This window comes from Podarcis filfolensis (assembly GCF_964270895.1).
Source record: "Podarcis filfolensis genome assembly, chromosome: 5".
NCBI classification, from domain to species: domain Eukaryota; kingdom Metazoa; phylum Chordata; class Lepidosauria; order Squamata; family Lacertidae; genus Podarcis; species Podarcis filfolensis.
This window is the reverse complement of record NC_139608.1, coordinates 78150239-78174144: the sequence shown is the minus strand read 5'-3', so window position 1 is coordinate 78174144 and position 23906 is coordinate 78150239. Positions and strand designations below refer to the sequence as shown.

The 23906-nt window shown below is 41.8% G+C and overlaps 1 long non-coding RNA gene across 3 annotated transcripts in view; it reads right to left on the bottom strand.

Annotated features, from left to right (window-relative positions):
* Positions 1 to 453: 453 nt before the first annotated feature.
* LOC310763021 overlaps positions 454 to 23906 on the bottom strand; it is a 32830-nt gene continuing 9377 nt past the window's right edge. Inside the window, exons 3-6 of one of the 3 annotated variants that reach the window (XR_014548382.1) lie at positions 23268 to 23458; positions 23024 to 23172; positions 783 to 895; positions 454 to 682 (exon numbers count right to left, since the gene is read on the bottom strand). This is a non-coding gene — a long non-coding RNA (uncharacterized lncRNA). The remainder of the gene's footprint in view (positions 683 to 782; positions 896 to 23023; positions 23173 to 23267; positions 23459 to 23906) is intronic. The other 2 variants (XR_014548383.1, XR_014548384.1) reach the window with 2 other exon arrangements.

Genomic DNA, 23906 nt, shown 5'->3' with positions numbered 1-23906 from the left:
TAGTTTATTTGTCTTTCCTTCAATTTGTACTTTTCTAAAATGCATTTGGAGTTGTGGGAGCCTTGTGGTTGATAACTCTGCAAGGAATTAAAACCACAGCTGAAATAGGAGCTACTAAACCTGCGGTAGCTTTGTCAAGGTTTTGCTAAAATAAGTAGCACACCTTTCAAATTGTTTGGTTGACCAGACGGTGCACCACAAGATTACTGCTCCCTGAATGAGTTTGTGTTTCAGCTCTTTTCCTCATGGGCAACCCTCTCTAATTCTGCTCCAGAACTCTGCCAGAGTCTTAGCACTGAAAAGACTGCCCATTATTAAGATTTCTACAGTTCTAACATGTAGGAAAATGTCAGCAGACTCATCTCCCTGGGAATGTTGATGGTCTTTCATATTTTAAGTAACGATAATATTCCCCACAGCTTGGTGGCCAGAAGGTTCATGAAAAGGTCTCACTTGTTTGCGTATGTATAAATATTATTATTTTGAATATTCGCTCCATGGTTGTCTTCCAATGAATAAACTGAGCTCACACAATAGAGCAATCATATCAGTAAAAGCAGTACAACTGGACTTCAAAAAAACTCACAAAGCTCTTCATCATCATTTGCCTCATCTTCCATCTTTGAAATCTGCAGAGTTTTGACAGTTCAGCCAAGGATTGCTGATGCTTGACTCCAGCCTCCTGCAGGGTGAATTCGTGTTAATTGGATTGTGTAGTCCAAACCTAACAAACCTTGACAATGCCATTTTGAATAGTTTTACTGATAGTTTCTGTCACTTACAGTTGAATAGTGGAGAATGCCTTGTTAATGTATGTGTCCCTCTTTCCCCATCTCTCCCCTTATCCTCCTTCTTGTTGTATATCCTTGGCTGCTGCTTTGGTGTTCTGGTACCTCTGAAAGTAGAATCAAGATCCTGTGGTTAACAAGAGGGGGAAATCCCTATCTGTTACCAGGGCTTTCTGGAGAAAGAAAATATTCCTGTTAGTTTTTAATATGATGAAGCTAAAGGTAAAGGGTAAAGGGACCCCTGACCATTAGGTCCAGTCGTGGCTGACTCTGGGGTTGCGGCGCTCATCTTGCTTTATTGGCCGAGGGAGACGGCATACAGCTTCCGGGTAATGTGGCCAGCATGACTAAGCCGCTTCTGGTGAACCAGAGCAGTGCACAGAAACGCCGTTTACCTTCGCGCCGGAGCGGTACCTATTTATCTACTTGCACTTTGACGTGCTTTCGAATTGATAGGTTGGCAGGAGCAGGGACCGAGCAATGGGAGCTCACCCCGTCGCGGAGATTCAAACCGCTGACCTTCTGATTGGCAAGTCCTAGGCTCTGTGGTTTAACCCACAGTGCCACCCGCTAATGGAGTTTAAAGCAAGGACTTCACCTGTAACAAAATGTAATGTGGGTTATAACCTCTAAAGCAGTGATCCTGTCAGCTAGGGATGATGAGAGTTGTAATCCCAAAACAGCTGGAGGGCCAAGTTTGGCCATCACTGCTCTAAAAGGACTCTGATAGAACAGCTTGTCACTTCGCATAGGCCCATCCCCAAGGAAAGCAGTTGGAATCTCATCTTCCAATATTTTTCTGATGAAAATAGGGACATCCTATTTCATCATCATTATTAATATTCCCTGCCCATATGCCTGGGTTGCTCCAGCCACTCTGGGCGGCTTCCAACATATATAAAAACATTAAACATTGAAAAACTTCCCTATACAGGGCTGCCTTCATATGTCTTCTAATGGTTGTATAGTTACATATCTCCTGGGCTCGGGGGTCGCATAACTCCATTCCCTCTAACATTTCTCCAGTGAAAAGAGGGATGTCCTACTGTACCCTCCAACACTTCTCTGATGAAAATAGGGATGTCCTAAGGAAAAGTGGGACATTCCAGGATCAAATCAGAAACTGGGACAGCTTCTTTAAATCCGGGACTGTCGCTGAAAAATGGGGACACTTAGAGGGTCTGGAATCTGTTCATCCTGAAAGCTTCTGAGCATGAATTAGATCCTTTCCACAACCCCCAGTGCCTCCCGTAAATCTAATGGGTCGGTGAAACTGGTCATCCAGAGGGAGTGTTTGGAAAGGCTTGATTTTGCAGCCTGGTGTTTGCAACTGGCTTGGAGGCCCTGATTTCACAATAATGGCACTGTTTGTGACATCAGAGTTTAGAGCAGAGGAGGGCAACCTGGGGCACTCTCAGTTCTTTTGAACGATATTACCTATAAGCCCCAGTCAGAATAGCTAATGGCTAAGGATGATGGGAGTTGTAGCCCAACTAGAGCGCCTACCCTGAACTTTAGAGGCTCCAAGACAAGCTGAGTGTTGTTCAGAATCCTCTGTAGACCCACCATGCCATATCAAATCTAAATTGAAATGTGTCCACAAATATTGACGCCTCAAATCGGCGACCAGGTCCTGAATTTACAGCTGGAACCTGGATTGTTTTCCACTCCCAGTTTTCCGTGGCACTCATAAGGGTCGCTCTACATGATGGCTGCCTCTGTGATGCCAGCAATTTATCTGGAGCTACCTGCTACCTCCCAAAAAGCTTGCTACTACCAAATTGAGAAGTTTGCAGCAACATGAAAACAATAGGCTTGACTGCTTCAACAGCCTCATGGTGTTGATTTAAAAGGTGCTTCTTCAAGAGTGCTTGTTTGTTTGTAGCTGCTCTAAAAATTAAAGTTCATGCAAAATCACTCACAGTTAATGCAAAGATCTTGTAAATGTGTGAGGTGTAACGAAAACAGTTCTTTTTAAGGCTGGGAGAAAGTGTTAGAATGCTGGAAGAGCAAACCTGTATAAAAGAGCTAAGAACTGAATTTGTGAGGAAGGATTCAGAGCCCCCAGTGCCACAGCTTGGTTTAGATTGTAAAAGCCTATAGGTATTTTACAGGGAGAACAGGGGTTTATTTAATGATATAGTAATATTATACATGATAGTATAACTAGGAAGAAATGGTTGGAGAGGAAGGAAAAAGTTTTTCTGAACTAGTAGATTAGGATGTAGTCAAATTCCCCAAGGGAAATGGCTGGAATAGAATTGCTTTGGGTTTTGGGTTTTCAAGATTAGACACCATTATAAGGAGTGATTTGACACATGAAATAAAATGAGTGATTTGGTCTAAGCAATATTAAATGTATGGAAAATTTTCTACATTCCAGTTTGCCCTTTTTGAAAAAAGTGCAATTCTATATCTACTCAGAATTAAGCCCCGAGTATTATAGTACAGATGGGACGCGGGTGGCACTGTGGGTTAAACCACAGAACCTAGGACTTGCCAATCAGAAGGTTGGCGGTTTGAATCCCCGCGATGGGGTGAGCTCCCATTGCTCGGTCCCTGCTGCTGCCAACCTAGCAGTTCAAAAGCACATCAAAGTGCAAGTCGATAAATAGGTACCGCTCCGGCGGGAAGGTAAACGGCATTTCTGTGCACTGCTCTGGTTCACCAGAGGTGGCTTAGTCATGCTGGCCACATGACCCGGAAGCTGTACGCCGGCTCCCTCAGCCAATAAAGCGAGATGAGCAGTCATCCACGACTGGACCTAACGGTCAGAAGTCCCTTTACTTATTATAGTACAGTGGTACCTTGGTTTTTGAACGTAATCCGTTCCGGAAGTCCGTTTGACTTCCAAAATGTTTGAAAACCAAGGTGTGGCTTCTGATTGGCTGCAGGAGCTTCCTGCACTCAAGTGGAAGCTGCGTCGGATGTTCAGCTTCCAAAAAACGTTCGAAAACAGGAGCATTTACTTCCAGGTTTTCGGTGTTTGAGAGCCGTTCAAAAACAATTTGCAAAATTATGAATTAACCACAGACTAAATTGAAACAAACTATACTTAGCAGTGTGTTGCGACAAAGCAATATACAAAACTGAAACTAGTCATATACTGTACTGTACTCCCTTGTTTCCTTTTCCTGTTGGTCTCACCCATAAATCATAGAATCATAGAATCATAGAATCATAGAGTTGGAAGAGACCACAAGGGCCATCGAGTCCAACCCCCTGCCAAGCAGGAAACACCATCAGAGCACTCCTGACATATGGTTGTCAAGCCTCTGCTTAAAGACCTCCAAAGAAGGAGACTCCACCACACTCCTTGGCAGCAAATTCCACTGTCGAACAGCTCTTACTGTCAGGAAGTTCTTCCTAATGTTTAGGTGGAATCTTCTTTCTTGTAGTTTGCATCCATTGCTCCGTGTCCGCTTCTCTGGAGCAGCAGAAAACAACCTTTCTCCCTCCTCTATGTGACATCCTTTTATATATTTGAACATGGCTATCATATCACCCCTTAACCTCCTCTTCTCCAGGCTAAACATGCCCAGCTCCTTTAGCCGTTCCTCATAAGGCATCGTTTCCAGGCCTTTGACCATTTTGGTTGCCCTCCTCTGGACACGTTCCAGTTTGTCAGTGTCCTTCTTGAACTGTGGTGCCCAGAACTGGACACAGTACTCCAGGTGAGGTCTGACCAGAGCAGAATACAGTGGCACTATTACTTCCCTTGATCTAGATGCTATACTCCTATTGATGCAGCCCAGAATTGCATTGGCTTTTTTAGCTGCCGCGTCACACTGTTGGCTCATGTCAAGTTTGTGGTCAACCAAGACTCCTAGATCCTTTTCACATGTACTGCTCTCAAGCCAGGTGTCACCCATCTTGTATTTGTGCCTCTCATTTTTTTTGCCCAGGTGCAATACTTTACATTTCTCCCTGTTAAAATTCATCTTGTTTGTTTTGGCCCAGTTCTCTAATCTGTGAAGGTCGTTTTGAAGTGTGATCCTGTCCTCTGGGGTGTTAGCCACCCCTCCCAGTTTGGTGTCATCTGCAAATTTGATCAGGATGCCCTTGAGTCCATCATCCAAGTCGTTGATAAAGATGTTGAATAAGACCGGGCCCAAGACAGAACCTCCCATACAACCAAGTCACTTTAGTTCCTACTTACTCATATTAGGAGTATGATAGGGTTGCTATTGAAAATATTTACATTATGTATTTAAAATATTTCTAACCCACCCTATATCATAAGTGATATTAGGATGTGCTATAATCACCAACATCTTAAGAATATAATAACAAGAGCAATGCAGTGGAGACAAATGGATGAAATTAACAGTAGCAAAAACAATTGGACCATGGCAGATATTAAATCTCCCATACAAGCCTGTTGAAAGAGAGGTGTGTGTGTGTGTGTGTGTGTGTGTGTGTGTGTGTCTGAACTAGGGATGGGCAAATAGGTAAATTTCAGGTTCGTTCAATTTCTCATTTTTCCTGTCAAATTCTGTTCCTCACATTTCCACAACAGTTTGCAATTTTTTAAAAAATAATTCCTCATGAAAATTGATCAGTATTTTAGCCAGAACATCTCCTAATAGGCATATTTTTACATGCAATATAATGAATTATATGCAATTTTCCCTCATATACACATTTTCACAACACAATTTCCTCTAAAATAATTTTTTACTTGTGCATATACATTTCTATGAACAGCTTACCCTAGTTTATGCAATTTTGTATGTGTTACTTCGCTGGTTAAGTGCATTGCGACATTCGTAATGTGCAACTTTCAAAGGGTGGCTGTGTTTCAGTTAATGTATTGTTTCAAAAAGTGCAAATTTTATTAGCTTGCCTTTACTGAATCAAATTTATCTGCTATCACTCATACTTTATACTTATTTGATGTATAATTAATAAAATGTAAGTAAATCCCTAAAAAAATTAACGGGTTATAAGTAAGAAGGTTATGAGTAAACTAGATGTTTAATGCACAGAAACTGCTTTGCTATGCTTGGTTTTCTAAAGAACCATCGTCATCAGTAATTGCTCTAGTTTTCATTCCCCTAGAGAAAGATGTTAACCACATCTGTTTTAATTATGCCTTTGCTATTCCAAAGAGAACAGAATTCTTCAGACTGGCTTAAGTAACCGCCCCTCCCCACCCCCCCAAAAAATGTTTTAAGTATGCATGATTAGAGCATTTAAATAATCAACTGTTTTCACTAAACCTGCCATCATGGCTGATTGACAAAACATTGTTCAACCGGAAGTAGCAATTAATTACTTGATTGGGCCATTAAGCATCTGCTAAGCCTTTATAACTCAATAAACTTAACAAGTTTCATTAAAAATCAGTGGAACATGACTGGGGGTGGGTGGGGGAGTCTAAAACCAGGTCTGGGTTTTTTAACAGGGTTTGTGTGCATGTGTGTCTCCAGCACAGCAATGATCGTTTGTGCCTTTTACCAGCAGACATAATTCCGTTCTAAAAAATGTGTGTTCTTTTATTTCCACAATAAATCAGACCGTTCTCTTATATTTTGGCTGGCAGGTGGTTAATGAGCAATCTTATTAGGCCATCCTATTGCCCCATTTGTCTGCGGGTAGAACTAGATGATAGAAGAAGCACAGGGCTGCTGCTTTTGCTGCCACTTCCATTTTTTTATTTTCCTCAACATAATGCAGCTTGCGATGTGATATCCTTGCACTGTGCATTTTCCCTCCATGGCAATGCACAGCATTATAATATTATAATGTATAGAGCAGGGTTTCCCAAACTTGGGTCTCCACCTGTTTTTGGACTACAGTTCCCATCACCCCTGACCACTGGTCCTGCTGCCTAGGCATGATGGTATAGAGCATGCACTACAGCAACCCATGCAACAAAATTGGCCTACCAGTGGGTTCAGTTTTGCCCTTAAGCAATTTCCACAAAACAATGCCCACCTGTCAATCAACTGGTGTCACTGGATGAGGTCAGCTGATGGGTGGGAGTGGCATTCAATCCTCTGCAGCTGAGCCCCACAGAGAGCAGGACCAAAGCCTCTGTTCATCAGGGGAGAGTGGAGAATTCATAGAATCATAGAATCATAGAGTTGGAAGAGACCACAAGGGCCATCGAGTCCAACCCCCTGCCAAGCAGGAAACACCATCAGAGCACTCCTGACATATGGTTGTCAAGCCGCTGCTTAAAGACCTCCAAAGAAGGAGACTCCACCACACTCCTTGGCAGCAAATTCCACTGTCGAACAGCTCTTACTGTCAGGAAGTTCTTCCTAATATTTAGGTGGAATCTTCTTTCTTGTAGTTTGGATCCATTGCTCCGTGTCCACTTCTCTGGAGCAGCAGAAAACAACCTTTCTCCCTCCTCTATGTGACATCCTTTTATATATTTGAACATGGCTATCATATCACCCCTTAACCTCCTCTTCTCCAGGCTAAACATGCCCAGCGCCCTTAGCCGTTCCTCATAAGGCATCGTTTCCAGGCCTTTGACCATTTTGGTTGCCCTCCTCTGGACACGTTCCAGTTTGTCAGTGTCCTTCTTGAACTGTGGTGCCCAGAACTGGACACAGTACTCCAGGTGAGGTCTGACCAGAGCAGAATACAGTGGCACTATTACTTCCCTTGATCTAGATGCTATACTCCTATTGATGCATCCCAGAATTGCATTGGCTTTTTTAGCTGCCGCGTCACACTGTTGGCTCATGTCAAATTTGTGGTCAACCAAGACTCCTAGATCCTTTTCACATGTACTGCTCTCAAGCCAGGTGTCACCCATCTTGTATTTGTGCCTCTCATTTTTTTTTGCCCAAGTGCAATACTTTACATTTCTCCCTGTTAAAATTCATCTTGTTTGTTTTGGCCCAGTTCTCTAATCTGTCAAGGTCGTTTTGAAGTGTGATCCTGTCCTCTGGGGTGTTAGCCACCCCTCCCAGTTTGGTGTCATCTGCAAATTTGATCAGGATGCCCTTGAGTCCATCATCCAAGTCGTTGATAAAGATGTTGAATAAGACTGGGCCCAAGACAGAACCCTGTGGCACCAGACAGAACCCTGTGACAACCTTGCTTGGTGTTGCTTTGGCTGGAAATGTGCTGGCAAAGGAGATCCCTGCAAATAGCAGAACTGAACCCTTCATTCATCAGCCAGTGAGCAATGAGTTCAGTCCTGCTGAGTGCTACCTCACCAGCACACTGGCAAAGCATAACCCACAGCAGATCAACTTTGGCAGGTTTGTAGGACAACTCCCTATATGCCACCTGATGTCATCCTGGCATCATATTTGGAGAGAGATGGGGTGGGGAGCCATATATACAGTTCTACATAGTGTAGGGCTGTCGTATGTCCATATTTTCCTGGACATTACCAGGATTTCAAAGGTGGAGTTGACACTGGGGAAGAATTTCTGAAAGTTGGCGCATTGTCCTGGATCTTAGGCAAGTCAATTGAAAAATCACTCAACAACTTTTGAGGTGCCCTGGTTGTTACTTTTTGAAATATGGCAACCCTGACATAGTGCAAACCTTGGTAGTAGGGAAGTGAGTTACAAATCAAAAGTTTAGGCCTAGTTTTCAGCTCAGGCTCAACGTAGGCTCAGTTTTAAGTTATTGGGTGCAACTAAGCTAAAGTATAACTGTAGGCCTCAGTGCACATGGGTGTGAGCAATGCACCAGATAGTTTACTCAGCAGAATGCAGCCTATAAATGCAAATTCTGGTAGAAGACCTGGGGGGGGGGGGGAGAGAAGACCAGAAAAGAGAGAGAGAGAGATCAGGATGGTGTTATGTGTCAACCCATTCCAGCTGCTAGAGAGTCCATCTACTGTCATGCCCAAGAAGGAAACATAAGCAACCAAAGCAGTATAAGAATTACAATCTTGATTGGTAGTCTGATGCTTTATTCCTGCTATGCATTAATATGATCTAATTAGGTTGCTTTATGTCTAGTGTTTGCTGAACCACCACTAAAGTCCATGGACTTCACCCATAACTGTACTTATTGCCTCTGAATCCAAAAGAACAGCTGCCCTTGGCAGAAAATTGCATGAATTCTTGTACATCTGTCTTCATGGAAAAAATGTCGAACAAAACCTTGTGCCTAAACGAATTTTCACATGAAGAGAGTCCATGTTGGAAAACAGACTTAAAATTCACTGTGTGCTATCTGATAAAAGAAAACACTGAAAATTATTTACAGGTGGTACCTGACCCCATCCAAATTAGTCAAAATAAAAATAACAGCAATAGGTGATAGAGATGTAAACAAAATGGAGGAACCTTATTCCACATGTGGTGGACATGTCCCCAAATCAAAAAAATTTGGGATATGATCTATGAGGAACTAAAAATAATAATAAGCTAAAACATACATTTTAAAAGAAGCCTATTAGCTTTCCTATTAGGCATTCTAATGATAAGAATCCCAGATGAAAATAAAAGAGTGTTTCTTTATGCAACAACAGCGGCCCCCCAATTGTGGTTTATCATTAGACACACTTCACCTAATGCCTATGCCAGACCTTTCACATCTGTATTCAATAAAGCTGTGGCCTATTTGAACCCAAAAAACCTCTGTTCTGCTGTCTTGACTGGTTATTTCACCACACAGGGAGCAACTGGCTCACGGAGCCTTGGCATGCAATAGGATGATGGATTATGTGGGCATTTGGGCTGATCTAGCAGGGCTCTTAGGTTTTTATATACATGGACATCAGTAGCAGCCACCGAAGCCTGCTTCTATGCATCCCTTGATGGACGGGGTGCCTGTGATTTTTGCTTTTGTTTTGCAGTACGTGTCCCACTTATCCCCAAATCCATCCAGTAGCCATCACTATTCCCATGTTGTAGATAGGAAAAAGAGGTTGAGATACATCAAGCTATCTCAAACGGGGAGGGGGGGGAGAGAGAAGAAGTACTTTATAATGCCCTTATTCCAAATTTATGCCTCCCCTCCCCTCCTGCAGGTAAAGACATTGGAGAAGCCGGGAGGGTGAATTGTCAGCCCATATTTTAAAGAGCAGTTCTGTCATAAGCAAAATGTTATGTGCTGCAGTACATAAAAGCTTTACCTGTGTATGAATGCAGCAGCACTGGCTTGTCAAAGGGGAGGGGAAATACTAAGCACTATTAAACAGAATGGGCCTCATTCTGGTCGCTGACACCTGCATATGTCTGAAAGGGAATGGGATTGTATTCGCATCAACGTTGTGTCAAAGAGAGTTGAATCTTCCTGGCTGCCAGAATCACTTCTGGTTTGCATCCTTTTTACAGGCCCTGTTGGGTAAGATTATTGAAAATCAAACAAGCCTATAGTACCATGAATATTTTACTGGGCCAAGGATTTTTAATACAGGAATCTGGTTCTTCCCATTTTCATGGCATGCCTGCCATGAAATAAAGCATGAAAGCAGCCAAGCAGCCTTTGATGAAATACATCAGGACAAGGTTGAAAGTAGTGCAATTACGAGATAAACCAGTGATGTTTTCCATCTTTTTAATTGACCCTGTGACTGCAAACCTGGCCACATTTACTTGGGAGTAAATGCCATTGAACATAGTGGGGTTTACTTCTGAGTAAACATAGCTAGGACTGAGTTGTATTTAAAGATATCAAGATTTGGTTTGATTTCTTTCTTTTTTTAAAAAAACCACACAACTAAGAACAATTTTAATTTCTGCAGCTGTAATCCTGTGTACATTGCTTTGGAGAAAGGCAAACAGGGATCAATGGGAGCTTTTGAGTAAATAAACAGGAATTAGCTCAAGGGCGGATTTTTAATTTGCTTCGTACTTCGTACAACTGCAGAGTGATGCTGCCAATATTAGTGCCAACTCCGTATTGTCTTGTGGATGCAATTAAAGACAGCCAGTGTGATGAAATGAGTAGGGTGCTGGGTTCAAATCCCCGTTCAGCCACAAAACCCACAGTGTGTCTTATGGCAAGTCACTGTCTCTTAGTGTAACTGAACTCTCACATGGCTTTACAGAATAAGGCAGCTTCGGGGAAACATTGGCCATCCAGATGTTGCTAAACAAAAACTCCCATCATCCCTGGTCACGTTTGCTGGCCAGCAATATGCTTTCCTGTGAAGTCGGTTTAAAAGGAAGGGTGTGAGGGGTTGTAAGCTAGGTCCCGGCCTCTTGGCATAAGCCCTCCCTAAGTCATTGCAAAGCTGCATACATAATTCTCTCTCTGGCTCATTCCCAACAGGCCTAGAAGGGCTGGGTCTTGGTTTGCAAGACGTTTTGTGAGGTGAATTATTGGAACTATTGCAAAAATGGATAAAGGGGAGGATGGTTAGTTAAGATAATTAAAGGCAATATGAATTTAAGAAATGCATAAGAAGTGATAAAAACGGTGGATCATCAGAGGTGCTGATGGAAGTCCAAAAAAGATTGTATAAGTGGTGAAGTTTTGTGGTATGTATTATAATTTATATGTTAAAATTAATAAAAATTATTATAAAAAAGGAAGGGCTGGGTCTTGGCTGTCCCTACTGCTAAAAAGGCTCCTACTGCAGAAGGTATCTAGAGACCACCTAGCTGCAGGTCCTGCAGGTCCTTGTTTCTTACAAGAGCCAGGCACCCTCCCTGCCCCATCTCTGACTCCCCAAACAAACAGAAATAAGGGCTGAGTGAAGACCTACACCAGGAACAAGCAGCTGAGATGTAAAACAAAGCCTGTGAATCTTGCTCTTTTGAGATTTAGTGATGAGCGAGATCAGCATTAACTGACAGTGAACTCAAGAAAAAACTTGAGGGTCTTCCACCCTCTTCCACTCTCTAACAGGCTGTGGATATCCACAAAGTGAAGGCCCAGGCTCAAATCACATCAGCTGAAGCAACAGCGCTTGCTGCTGAAGCAAAAATGAAAGCATCCTTGCAGTTTGCAAAACCTCCAACACAATCTGCACCACAAGAGGGCTGTTCAGTAGCCAAAAGCAGAGCTTGCAATAGATGTAGAAACATGCAGAAGCCTAGATTGTGTTTAGTCTTCTGAGTATTTTCCTACAAATGCTCTTGAACAAGCCACTTTGCAAAAATGTGGCAGCTCGAAAGTGGAACAGGTTATAAGCACATTGCTGATAGGTATAATGTCATCTCAGCGACTAGCAGAGTACAAGAATGGTATAGCACAGTTCCCGCAGCTGCTGTAACCATTTTTCTTAAATTAGATAGTGGAGCAGAAACAACCACTAGTCCAACGGATGTAGCGGATGACAGGCAAAATGCATCCAGGGTCAAAGCAAACAGGTTGTTTTGGGAGGTGCACACCTCAAGCAAAAAGGTGCAGTTATAGCATACCACCTTTTCTGTGATAGATAATGACGAATCACCATTCCTTGGGTGATAAAGACATCACGTTGAATCCACTCCAAAGGGTTGGCAAGATGTCTTGTGCAGAACCTACTAGGAAGGATGGCCTTTTCAAGAACTGGTTGGATGTTTTTGAAACCCTAGTCGATTTCCTGGTACCTACTGCCACATATATGTGAATCCAGCAGAACCACAGTTGCACATAGTTGTAGGAATAATCCCTATTCTTACTCTAGGAAAGTTTAAGCCCATAACTGAAAACCCCAGAAGATACAGGCAGGGCTGGATATAGTTTTGTTGAGGCCCTAAGCTACTGAAGGTAATGGGGCCCTTTATATGTCCAGCTGTCCTTTGTCAACAACAAATTGTCGCTGTTTTTTGTGTTGAATATATGCTATATGGTAATTTATGGACCTAATAGGTACCTAAAGCCATTTGCATATGCAAAATGTAGGCACCCTATATATAGAAATGAGCAAACCAGTGATATTTTAGGGAGCGGGCTAACAGGCAGGGCCCATTACTTACATCATAGGAGCCTACACAACACAAAACACTGCTGCTGTATGTAAGTTTTATTTTATTTGTTCTTTATCTTCTATTTTGGAAATGTACATCCAGTTGTTTTCCTTTAATTTTTTTTGGGGGGGCCCAAGAGAGTGAGGCCCTAAGCTATAGCTTGTTTAGCTTATACGTAAATCCAGCACTGGATACAGGAGTCATCACAAAAATAACTAGGTCCACTCCTTGGGTCAACAGCCTGGTGAACACACGCAGGGAGGGGGGAATGGATCACTATGACTCTGCTTTGACCCATAAAGCTATGCTGAGACAATGGTTCTCTATCCCCTCTTCGCCTTTCTTAAAAGTACCATTTGCACTTGCAGCAGCACAGGGTTCCTCTCAGAAGTTTCCTTGCTGCCAGAACTTCCTATACTAATCACATGAGTTTGCATGGTCACACGGTCATTCTAAAAAGTGCTTCTGGCAGGGAAGCTTTTGAGAGAAGAGCCACACACAAACAGACACAGACCCTACCATTGCAGCAGGTAGAAGTCCCGACATACAGAAAACAGACCACTTTGCACACTTAACGGGGCAAACACAGTGCAAAAATCAAAAACAACTTTGTCGAAGTTCTTTGCCCTGCTTGCCTTTTTGTAGCTCTAGTCACTTTGGATGCACCAGCTCTTGTACAGCTGAAAATGATCATTGTGAAAGGTTTTGCCCAGCTCGACCTAAAATAGTTGCTGAGTCTTCATTTTAAAAGAATCATAGATTCACGCTAAAGTAAGGCTTGAAGGAATCTGTCAGAATGCACCCTAAAATTAATCACATAAAACTAGTACAGTGGGAGGGTCATTCTATCTTACAAACATATCAATTTTCTGCTAGTCATTTCTCTATTAAAAGGGAACAGCGGCAAGAACGAAAAGCAAAATGTGCACATGCACATACTGTATGTACAGAGGACGTCAATTATATTGACCTTGTACAAGAGGGCATATTGACTTTACGAAACCCAAGTGCTTTCCATGAATTTAGTTAATATTTGCAGAAGAGTTTGCCCAACTCCTTGTAAGAATTAGCATTAGTATGAAGAAATATTGCTTTTGTTGTTATTTGAAGAAAAAAAACCAAAACCCATATCATTGTCTACTTAGACACTGCCAAAAAAGAGGACAAAAGAGGAAACAAGAGTCAATAAAATTTGTGTTTGCTAATTTATATGTAAAGATGTACATTTAGAACTTATTGCTATAAATTAAACAGAAATGCAATACATTGCACCATAGTGCGGAAGACTGTAAACAGATGACCTGTTTGCCTGCTCAGTCTGGTGTTGAGGTGCTATTGATGGGCAAGTTGAGGGCCTGCTCTTCCCTCTTATGGTTCTATCTTTAAGCCAGAACACCGAACAGCCCTTCAAAGAGAGGACTATCCTCTGAAACCCTTTCTAATAGAGCGACTTCTGTTAAGTAGTGCACATGGGCACCCCATTTCCACTTTATTCTTAACATTGCTTTAATGCCTGAGGTTGAAGTAGCAGTTCAAGCAACTTGTGGTAGGATCTGGTTTCCTTTTCTCAAATATTTATGAAGGAATTGGTGTGAAAGTATCAAACCATAGGATCTCTCAAGGAGGGCAACCAAGTTGATCAAGGGTCTGGAAACCAAGCTTTATGAGGATCAGTTGAAGGAGCTGGGTATCCTTAGCCTGGAAAAGAGGAGACTGGGAGGAGATATGACAAATATTTCAAAGGCTGTCACATGGAAGAGGGAGCATTGCAAGCTTGTTTTCTCCTGCTCTGAAGGGTGGGACTCGAACTAATGGCTTCAAGTTACAAGAAAGGAGATTCTGACTAAACATCAGGAAGAACTTCGTGACAGTAAGAGCTGTTTGACAGTGGAATGTTCTCCCTCAGGAGGTTGTGGACTCTCCTTCCTTGGAGGTTTTTAAGCTGAAGTTAGATGGCCGTCTGTTATGGGTGCTTTAGCTCAGGCTTCCTCAACCTTGGCCCTCCAGATGCTTTTGGCCTACAACTCCCATGATCCCTAGCTAGCAGGACCAGTGGGATGATGGGAAATGTAGTCTCAAAACATTTGGAGAGCCGAGGTTGAGGAAGCCTGCTTTAGCTGAAATTCATGCATTGCTGATTCTTGTATCTCCTTCTTTTTACCCCTGTTTCCCACCTCTCTTAATTCCCCTTCTTGTTTTCTTTTCTTCTAAGTAGAACAGGGGATGGTGAGACAAGGGTGGTATGCACAAAGGAAATGCCATGTACACTTTTTCACACTTATATCATTAAACTAATAGGCAGCTGGTAAAATTGAATTGGGCATAATTCCAGAAAGTTTGTAACTTTCTCTTTCCCCCCAATATTCTTCTCTCCATCTCCTGGAGCCATAGACATCACAGCCACCATTGCCTAGTCTTCAAAGCTCACCCATGTGAACTCTTTTCTTAATGAGAGACCACTGGGTGCTTTTCTGGGAGAGCCATTGCAGTTAAAACTGAAATCCAGCTACTTTGGGCCTCGGATCCAAAACCCCAACATTTTTTATGGGTGAGTTCAAGCTGTTTGATGTCCTTCAGTGGAGACCAAATGAGTGCTTAGCAACAGTATATTGCTTTGATGTTTGAAGGATGAGCTGGCATCTCCCCCACTGACTGAGACTCTGTGTTCTCTGAGTTAGGGTGATGAGTAACTTAACCCTGCATGTGGCGTTGAGTGTTGAGCTTATGTGGGTTTAAAGTGAGTGAGTTAACCTCCTCTTTGCTGGAAAGTCAGCTGGTGAATTAAGAGTGTTCTAGCTCGAGAAAAGGGGTGGCATATTGGAGATCAGCTGGAAATAGAACTGGGATGAGTACTGAAGAATTGAGGAGAAATTTGATGACATGGAGGCTGTTTGAGTTATGAAACAGAAACTGGATGGGGAAGAATTTTGTAAATCCCTGACCCTGATAATTTTAATTTTAGTAGGCATCCCCTGTAGCTGTATCCTCCTTGTAGATCTCCCGACACAAATATGTCTGGCCAGCTCTCTTCATATGTCCAGAAGACATATTATCTATTTTTTTATTGCATTGAATTAAACTGGTTAGCCATTGTGGGAGCCAAGGAAAACTATATTTTAAAAAATGAGACACAATTCAGCCCTCATTAAATACATTTTTAAGTGCCATTGATTTCAGTGTCAGAGTTAGCACTTTCCCACTGAAATCACTTGGGACTTAAAAATCCATTCCTTTGTCTGAATCATGCCCATGATAAATGAAAATGAAGGCCCAAAATAAACAAAATGATATGGCTAAAGAGGGAAAACTGAGGCATGCAATATCCCTCTTCAAATATGATTGTCACTTCAAATATGATTGTCATTTGCTGCCAGCCAAACAGATGGCACATTCAACCGGCTGCGTGGAATTGCCACATATCAGTATGCTTTGTTGTCCCTTATAAACGTGACTAGCATTAGCACATGACCCAGGGTCTATGGGTGATTGACTGGCTCCCTGAGCCATGGTCCAGTGTCTTGGAGAGCAACAGATATACTGTCTTAAAGTATGTAGCTCGATGGGAGAAGAGTAGGCAAACTTCTACCATGTTCTCTAATACAGTGGTACCTCGGGTTACATATGGTTCAGGTTACATACGCTTCAGGTTACAGACTCCGCTAACCCAGAAATAGTGCTTCAGGTTAAGAACTTTGCTTCAGGATGAGAACAGAAATTATGCTCCAACGGCGTGGCGGTAGCAGGAGGCCCCATTAGCTAAAGTGGTGCTTCAGGTTAAGAACAGTTTCAGGTTAAGAATGAACCTCCAGAACAAATTAAGTACTTAACCTGAGGTACCACTGTACATTAAACAAGTTCACTTCCGTTATATCATGACATGTCTTCAGACTATCTCCTCCCAACACATTATTACACACTATTGAAGTTCTCTGAATTTTCTCTACAGCAAGCTCCTTGCAGTTACCCAGTGTGTAAATGAACATGGGGGAGGAGGGTTGGAATCCTGTCCCCGATGTGCTACTTGCCACACACACACACACACACACACACACCTACCTCTGCACATTCCATTTCTTATTTCCAGTGGCCTGCGCATATATCAGAAGTGATCCATGCCCTACATTTTTGTTCCAAGGCTCTGTGTGTAGACCTCTGTGTGAATGGCATCTCAGCTGCTTGAGGGTCAGGAATGGGGCCAGCACCCAGAAGGCACAACCCCACCCCAACTCCAATGAAACTTTCCTATCATTCATGTCCATTTAATAATGAATGTGGATTGACAGTCTTCCCAAATGAGTCATGAAAACTGTTGAGTACAACACAGGATTACATTATCTTTCATGCAGAAATGAAAGAAAAAGAAGAAAAGAACTGTAAATCATGAAATAAGACAACAACAAAAATGGCTCATCAAACGTAGTCTGAAATGTATTAGGCCATGTGCTAATTGAGATGGGCTGTTACAAGCTGCAGAGCATGATATTTAATTAGATGAGTAATGAGTGACACATTTTTGAAGTCCTGGAGTTTTGGTTAAATGGGTTTTTTATTTTTTACTTCTGTGTTTCTGAAAGTGAAAGAAAAGGTCATAAGGAAAGGAGACCCCCCCCCAAAAAAAAAATCATTTGACAGCAGCCTGATTCAATAAGATGCTAGTGGAAACTGCCATAAAGCCCAGTAGCAAGGTGTCTTGCCCCTTGGGTTCTAGTTCCCCATTGTTTGATTTTACCCTTTACCTTGGAGTCTGAAAGTTGGAAGAACCCTGAAACTTTAAGCCAACATATTGAGACCTGATCGATGCTCACCCAAGAGTTTTGTTCAATAATATTTACTGATCCCTTTTAACTTGAGTTACTAGGGATTGTACCTAGGACCTTCATGCAAAAATATACTCTCTTGGTGAGCTATGATCTTCCTCCTGTAGAGCATAAAATTAGTCAACAGCACAGTACCCATGAGAACATTTACTCACAGAGGCCTTCCACAGAGTCTCATCCCACCACTGAAATTAGGGACGAAATACACATTCTATTGTAGCGATTATAATGGGTTGTGGTATATGTGTCTGTAGTGGCCATGAAATTTTGTCCAGCTTGCAAATGTAATCATGGGCCTCCAAAATGTTCACTGCCCCTGTTATATTGTATATGCTTTTTGTAAAGTCATTCTTTCATGGAGTTGTGAGTCACCACCGTAGAAGAGTTAATCTTAAAGAGCTAAACACAACCCCAATGGCATTTGTCTCTTTTTCACTAGCATTTGCCCAATGTTATAATTTTTTTTTTAAAATATTTTTATTGATTTTGACATACAAAATTAAAAAACGTACCCCACAAAATTATCACAAATACAATCTTATTAGACTTCCATCAGCACCTCTGATAATCTTCCGTTTTACATCACTTCTTATGCATTTCCTAAATTAATACTGCCTTTATATCTCTTAACCTATTTTCTCCTTTTCCATTTTAAAAATATTTCCATTAATACTCCTCACAGAACTTCTTGCAAACCTGGCCGTGATCATATAGTGGTTAGTACTCTGCATTGTGCCCAATGCTATAAATTAAATGATTTTGGACCACCAGCTTTGCTGTAGAAAACCTTGTGTAAGCTTGATCACTACCTAGATAGAGAAACCACCTGAAAGAAATCACTCTGAGTCACCAAAGAAAGAGCAACATAATAGAAAAATAAATAACAAATATTTGACGATTCGTTATAACCGCTAATTCCGATACAATACTTCAGCTCAACATTTCTCTCACGTTGTATCTGCATATTTGTTTTCAACACTCCTCCAAGTGTCAGCTTGTCTTCCTAACATTCAAGAGAAGATAATTGTAACAAAGTGTAACTATCTTGAGTCAGGAGCAACCGTGGTATCAGATTAGTGTTTTCTGGTTACTATGGAAACAACAGATGCACCAGAACGGAAGCTTCTTGTGAAAGGGGGTGGGTGTGGAGAGAATGCAATTGCTCCTAATATCATCCATGTTAAAATATTGCCACAGCAACATCAGTAAATTGGCTCCTCTGGCTTTGGAGATTTCTCTTCATGGTGATTGAAAAGCCTTATTTGAATATGCAAGGACATAACTTTGATGTGAATGTAGAGATGGGGTGGGCAACAAACAGCGTTTTTGTCTGGTGGCTATGGGCCTGTTATGCTGGGAAAACTTGGATTCCAGGACCGGACTGGGATCACAAACCTACAGCTCTACTAGTGCTAGAGAGTTTGTTCTCCAGTTCATAATCAATGATGTTTCCAAAACTCTCTGCTCATCTAGATCTCGCTGCAGAATTTGGCTTCGCAGTTACACTGACTTGTTTCCAAAGTGGGAGTGACATACAGTGGTACCTCGGGTTAAGAACTTAATTCGTTCTGGAGGTCCATTCTTAACCTGAAACTGTTCTTAACCTGAGGTACCACTTTAGCTAATGGGACCTCCTCCTGCTGCTGCTGCGCCACCACCGTATGATTTCTGTTCCCATTCTGAAGCAAAGTTCTTTTTTTAAAAAAAGATTTTTATTGATACAGCAAGAAAAAAAACAAAAACACAAATACCAAATTACACACAGGAATAACCATAGACACATAATTTTCTTAGCAAACAATAAAACATATATTGGTCTTAATACTAAAGACCGAACCTTCCATCTATTCCATATTTCAATTTCATATTACTTATTGCCAATACACACTTTTATCATAATTAAACTTTTTCTAAATATATCTAATTTCTTATATCTACCTTGCAACTATTACTGAAGTTCTGAAGCAAAGTTCTTAACCTGAGGTACTATTTCTGGGTTAGCGGAGTCTGTAACCTGAAGCGTCTGTAACCTGAAGCCTCTGTAACCCGAGGTACCACTGTACAGTATTAGGTATTCTCTATTTTTTTCTTTAAAAAAATATTTTCTCAATTAATTAAAAACTTTTCTACCTCACCTCTCAGTAAAAAGCAGTCCACTAAAACCATCAGTAGCAGTAGAACAGCAAGAGTTCTGTTCCTGTTGTTCATTGTGCTGTTGGCAGCCAGTATTTCTCCCCTTCCCCACAATGTCCTCTTGAAACAATGTAAGTCATGAGGACTCTCATTATCAGTTGCCATTTCATAGAATGATAGTTGGAAGGGACCCCAAGGGTCATCAAGTCCAACCCCCTGCATAGCCGTCCTGAGCCCAGCCTTGGCTGGGGAGGGCGGGGTATAAATAAAATGTTGTTGTTGTTGTTGTTGTTGTTGTTGTTGTTGCAGGAATCTCCCCCTCCACAGTGTTCTTATAACAATGCTATGCCCCACAGGCTTGCAACTATTTCCTTTCCAGGTCCATATCAGTGCATAAAGGCTTTTATAATAGTATAAGCTTTCAATTTATACTATGAATCCTCTGCACACAGGTTTGTAAAATGTTGTTCGCTCCACTCGACTAACGTTTTCAAACTAGCAAATTCCATGAAAGATCAGCTTTCCACCTCCCTAATTCTGTGCCGCTGTTTCTGCTGTCTCTCGAGACAGACGGATGCCAAAAACAACTTGCTCTGTTGGGCAAAGCTGCAAGAGATACAAAGTTGAAATTCTCTTGTCCAGTATTTTACAGTGGCGGGGAGAGCAGGGTGTTAAAAGTATTACAACCATGAGACGAGGATAAGGCAAATTATTTTCAGGTGCTGCTTTAAGAATACATGTTCTATCTCTTCTCATGAATAATAAAGGGAAGCCAGTCACCCGCTCTCTACGTTTAAAAGGCATATAAAAGAGGAGTACGTGCACTATGGAGAAAAATCTTATGAAGTGTTGCTACCCTCTCTGTGCAAGTGATGATTTTGTAGGAATTTCTTTTGTGCGCATGAAAAAGGTTCTGCAGTGGTGTCATGCAATAAACTTATGATTGACAGAGCAAATATTAGGATTTCTGCCAACACAGAGAAGTACTGTTTTGACAACTGTGTCATCGTGAATAGGAGTTACGGAAAGAGCAGACTGCAGCATCTAGCTTGGGCCTATGAGGAGGTCTGATCAAGTGACTCATTCAAAAATTAAAAAAGGTGTTCCTTTGCAATAATAATTCTGTGGAGGGAAACTTAAGTCCATGCTATCCAATTTGTGAAATGCTGTTGTGAACCGCCTTCAGATGAAGGTTGGTATACAAATGCAATTAATAATAAATGAATGTCCCCCTTGACAATATATATTTTGCACAGAATTGCATAAACGATTTCTAACTCAGCCACAAAGCATTATATTATGTGAATGAAAAGCTCTCATTGGGTGCTTCTGCCAACTGATGATGAAAGGTAGTTTGTAGAATAAGTTAAACATAAACATTTTCAGAAATACAGCTTGACAAACTTTCAACATTTAAAACTCCCGCAATCTTTTAAATTTATTCTTAAATCCTCTTAGCAGTAAACACTGTTTTGAGTACAGTTGACTCTCAACTTAAGCGAGGGTTACATTCCAGGGATAATGCATAAAACCAAAATCATATATATACACTCTCCCTGCACCCCCAAATTCTCTCCCAAGGTGGGTACTATGGCAGGTGGGATTGCCAACTCCCCCCGCCCGCTTGATGTCTGCCCCTTTTAATTTTTAAAAATAATAATAAATTTTTTGGCCCTGCACATAAAGCTGAATTTGCACAAGTTAAATGCTGGAATATTCTGAAATGAATAACAGACTCTATTCCTACGTGGGTTAGCCAATTGCTGCCATACTTTGTGCAACTGCTATAGCTTATAAAAGGGTCACTGATCACTGGGATCACACAACATGTCTGGGTTAAAAGCCCACCAGTTCCCCTGAACATTCCTATAGTCAATTGTTTGATGGGGGGTAGGGAGGCATTTGAGCTGAGCTGACTGTTTCATGGAAGAAATATTGATGATCAAACACCACCCCAATTATTATTGTGACTATTTCTGCCTTGCTGAAAAGAAGCATCACATGCCCAAGACAAAAATCCACAAAAACTAAGCAAGGGAATCTTTCTAGGGGCAGAGGCAGGTTTTTTAATTACGTTGTGTTTTGTATGTTATCATCTTGTTCTGTTTGGAGAGGGATCTAGAAGTTCAGCCACATTTTGATATGTATGATTCTCCATTGATCTCCAGCAATGACACTTTTTTCTTTTTTATGCCCTGTCCTTCAGTCTCCGGATCGTTTATTAATCCGTTCTTTACTCCCAATGTGCAACATAAGTTAGTCTTGCTTATTCAATCATGTGAAAAAAATGGATTCCATATGTTCTCCCTTTTGAGCTATGGGTTTTTCTTGAGTCAGCAGGAGCAATGTTTGATCTTTTGCTATTTTTAGGTACTTATTTTGTATACAGTTTAGCATCCCAGCAGAACTGTGCATGACTCCCCATTCTAAAGCCCAGGAGTTCTACTGGTATGACCTCATGTCCCATTCAAAGAAGAAGTGTTTGGATTTGATATCCCACTGTATCACTACCCGAAGGAGTCTCGAAGCGGCTAACATTCTCCTTTCCCTTCCTCCCCCGCAACAAACACTCTGTGAGGTGAGTGGGGCTGAGAGACTTCAGAGAAGTGTGACTAGCCCAAGGTCACCCAGCAGCTGCATGTGGAGGAGCGGGGAAGCGAACCCGGTTCCCCAGATTACGAGTCTACCGCTCTTAACCACTACACTACACTGGCTCTCAAAAGCAAACATGTAGCCTTGCACCATTTTTATTTGCTGATCAAGATACAAATTCATGTATATGCACACCATTCCCCTGGTTCTCCATTTGCCGTCTCCAGAGAAGGGTCTCAAGGAGTGGTGAGGATGCCCTGCAATAGAATCAAGGGTAGCCTTATATTTGGCTTCAGATGCTAAATATTGGCTCCATTGCCCTTGGTAGAAAAGAAGAAATAAATGGAAATGTGAAGACCAAAGCAAATACAACTGATCAAGAGAGGGACAGGGCAGGTGGGGGGAATTAAAGCATCTTAGTGTAAAATACAGGGCTTCGAAAAGAGATGAGTAAAGATCTACACAGGGAAAACAGAGAGTCAACGAGCCTTGCCGTACAGTATGAAGACGTCACATTGCCAAATGAAAGAAAGCAATGTGGGAATGGACTGTTGAGTGGGTTTACGGACAACAGAAGATGAGGAGGAGAGAACAGGTTGGGAAGGAGGGATATGCCAAACAAAAAGGAGAAACTTAGTGCAGCAAATATAGACACAAAAAGGAAACATCATCCATATGTCTTCCCCACAATGGCGTCCTTGTCTTTTTTAACATGGGAGAAGGAAAATTGAAACTGATGAACTAATGAAGGTGATTTGTTTGTGCTTTAATATTTCTGGTCTTATTTGATCACTGGCCTACTTTGGGAACTTGACAAAAGTACACACACACACACGAAATAAGGGTGGAAACCTCTAATACTCACCCATGTCACTTTATCATGTCTTCACTCCTGAGCCTGTTCCATCCTGTTTCCAGTGCTGGATTGCCAAATAGGCAGAGTAGACACCTGCCTATAGGTCCCACACCTTTTAGGAGCCCTATGACAATGGGTCAAAATAATAATGATTTGATCTTGAAAGAAAATTACATCAAGCTTTCTTAGTTCCACGTGTCAGGCAGAAGCAATTTTTATTTTTAATTTATCTTTTAAAACATTTATTTCTCACCTTTTCCTCCATGGGGCAGAAGGTGGTGTACATAGAACCAAAGAATCACAGAACTGTAGAGTTGGAAGGGAACGCAAGGGCCATCTAGTTCAGGAGAGGGGGCTGGCCTCTGAAGACTCCTGAGGGCAAAATGGAGAGTGTCGATGCCATGGGCTTCAGATTCCCATCCCTACCCCAAGCCTGTTATTTCCCTGCACAGGAAGTCAAGGCGTTTAAATTTCAGTGTGACGATGAATGCCGAAAAGAGACTCTTCACAAATTAGCCTACATAACAAGAAAGAATCTGTTGTTGAAACAGATTCGCCAGTCACTCTTCAGCTGTTGTGGTGGGCTATTTGCAAGCATGCAGTTGCATTTAAATGCGGCTCCTTCTTACAGATGTTTTCTCAGGCGGAGCTCGAGGGAACATAGAGCCAGACTACACATTAATGCCTCTCACATGAAAAGCTGCCCAGCCAGCTCTTCCTGTTTGGAATTTTGAAGCCTTTTTGCCACCAGGTTTTTTTTTAATAAAAAAAAACTAAACAAAGCTGGAGGGGATTGAAGTCATATACACAGGAAAGGAGGAACTGCTAGCTGGCTTTCTTCTCCTCCTCCTTCTGTGGGTGTTGTTTATCCCCAGATCTCTCTTTCATCACA